The 2632-nt window shown below is 37.1% G+C and overlaps 1 protein-coding gene across 1 annotated transcript in view; it reads right to left on the reverse strand.

Annotated features, from left to right (window-relative positions):
• Nucleotides 1–2632, reverse strand: part of LOC103129665 (desmoglein-2-like) — a 36535-nt gene that overhangs the window by 33216 nt on the left and 687 nt on the right. The gene's annotated exons all lie outside the window — the stretch shown is intronic.

Consider the following 2632-nt stretch of genomic DNA (forward strand, 5'->3'; position numbering starts at 1 on the left):
ACTTTTAGAGCAATTTTGCATTAAAAGTGTCCTTTACCAAATGACACTTCATGACAACTGTCAAACATTCATAAAGACTTCTTTGTGTTCATGACAGATGTTTTGTCATGTTTATGACAGTGTCATGTCAGTCTTATGCACACCCCTTCAAGTGTTACCAATTAAACTGTTTGGACTTGATTAGGAAAGGGGTTTTTCAGGGTTGGTTGCATGGACGGTTGGCGGGAGCAGAAGGCTATAAGCTATAAGAATTAGAATGTGTTAATATATAGGCGGTAGGATTTGTTACAAGGTCCCAGAATTTCAGTATATTTGATTTAAAAAATAACAGGTTTGTGTGTTCCCAATATCCCACTTTATGTAGTATTCAGACTGATTTTTTTTTGTATGACGTATAACGGCTGTAAATTTGTTTTGTATGTTCCCCAAACTTCCACACAACATGTTAAATGTGGTACAATGAGTGCGTTATACAAAATAAACAAAGATTTGTAGTCCAGGACAAATCTAATTGTCATAAAATAGGGTTGATGGTGTTGAGGGGAGATGCAGAGACCCAGGTTATGGTGATGAAGAGTTTAATGATGAAGGCTCAAAACAGTCCAACACAGGCAGCACGGCAGAGAGATTAGCACACAGCTAAAGACCGGTAGCAACTGATACACAGGACTGGAAATGAGAGCCAACGCTATCCAGGACTTCACAGTTCTACTGGAGCGCATAGACGTCAAACAACAACTGACGTAAGACGGACGTGCAAACGACAAGGACCCGACAAGGAACACGGACAACAGGTGGGACTAAATACACTGGGAGGGTAATCACAGGGACGAGACACAGCTGGGATCAATCAACGGGGAAGCGCAGAGACTCACAGGGAACAGGATCACAACACAGAAAAGCTCAAAAATAAACACAGAAAACTACAGATCAAGACACTAATTCCCCTCAGAACAGCAACACACTTGGCTAGTTTAGATTTTACTAGGCAGATCTGTGGTTTTCAGCTAAATTTATCATCTAACATGACACCCAAAAATTTTATTTATGAGTTAGAAATAATCCCAGATAGAATATGTATACAGGAAACGTGGTTAAAACCTCAGCTAGATTTTAAGATTCCTGGGGATATAGCATAGAAAGACAGGATAGAAGTAATGGTAGGGAAGGAGGATGTGCCACTTTAATTAAAAGATGGACTGGCTTATAAGATAAACCCAATGAATAAAGAATTAGAATGTGTTAATATAGAAATATTTAATTTAAGAAAATATGGAAATATTAAAATGATAAATTATTATAATCCATGTAAAAATCTTGATAGTGAAATGTTTAAGGAAACAGCAGGACAACCACACAGAAGAGAGTTATGGTGGGTGATTTTAATACCCATAATACTCTTTGGGGTAGCAGGAAGACAGATCATAATGGTAACATAGTTGAAGAAATGATGGATGGAAGGTCATTAGTATTAATAGTGGAAAAAGGTACAAGAGTAAATATGCATAAAAATACAGTTTCTTGTATTACATTAAGATCTGATTATCTTTCATGTGAATGGAATGTCAACTGGGAGTCTCATTAGGGAGTGATCACTTTCCAGTGAGTACAATAATTAATGACAGTATAAACAGGCAAGAAGATTTCATATTAACAAGATGGTGCTTCAACAAACATAACTGGCAAAAATGTAAAATAAACTGTGAGAAAACCAGTAATATAGTAACATTAAAAGGCAACATTGAAGAATGTACAAGTCTAATTAATGGATATCAATGTGGCTTTAGAACAGGGAGATCAACAATGGTGTCATGTTGGGTTCCAGTTTTCTAACCCACATACAGAACACACCAGGAGAGCCAATAAAAATGAATACAGTTTATTATAAACACACTCAATAATGCTGGTGAAACAAGTGATCTGGTCACTGGGGAATATGCAGGTCGTCTGACTGCAGAGAGGAGAGAGAGGTTAGTGAGGCGTTCACTGGCAGAGGGAAATGAGTTTGTCGACGCAGAGAATAATCTTACTTGGTTCAGAGATGTTTTGGGCTTTGAGGAGGGAGTGTCTAAGGATCCAGACTTCTGAGGGAAGCTTTGGTTCTGATCCGGGGTTCCAGTGAGTCTGAGGTCAGTGGAGGAATTTTTTATTCATTTATTTATTTTCTGATTTTTAACAAAACAATGAGCACCATACATAGACATTCAAGTCATACTTGAGACAGTACTTTGGAGAATAAATACAAATAAGTGACGAAACAAGAACCAAAAATAAAACAAGACACACAAACAAAAACCCAGCAATCATTTCCATAAGTACATGGATAAAAAGTAGATAAAAAACAAACAGAGGTTACAGAAAGAAAATAAAATATAAATTAAACAGAAAACAACTAAAACGGGACACTTAAAGGGCTTAATATATTCTGTGCTACTAAAATTGTTATAAGACTTAGATAAAGGGTGTATGCCATTACAACTGGGAAGTAAGGGGAGCACCACTCATGGGGTCACATCGAGTGTCAAAGGCCTAACATGGTCCAGAAATGGTGACCAGATTCTTGAAAATGTGATTTCAGAGCCTTTGACAGTATGGCTAATTTTTTCCAGTTTCATAAACTAAAGGGCATCTT

The sequence above is a fragment of the Poecilia formosa genome, unplaced genomic scaffold, assembly GCF_000485575.1.
Source record: "Poecilia formosa unplaced genomic scaffold, Poecilia_formosa-5.1.2 Scaffold564, whole genome shotgun sequence".
Taxonomy (NCBI): Eukaryota; Metazoa; Chordata; class Actinopteri; order Cyprinodontiformes; family Poeciliidae; genus Poecilia; species Poecilia formosa.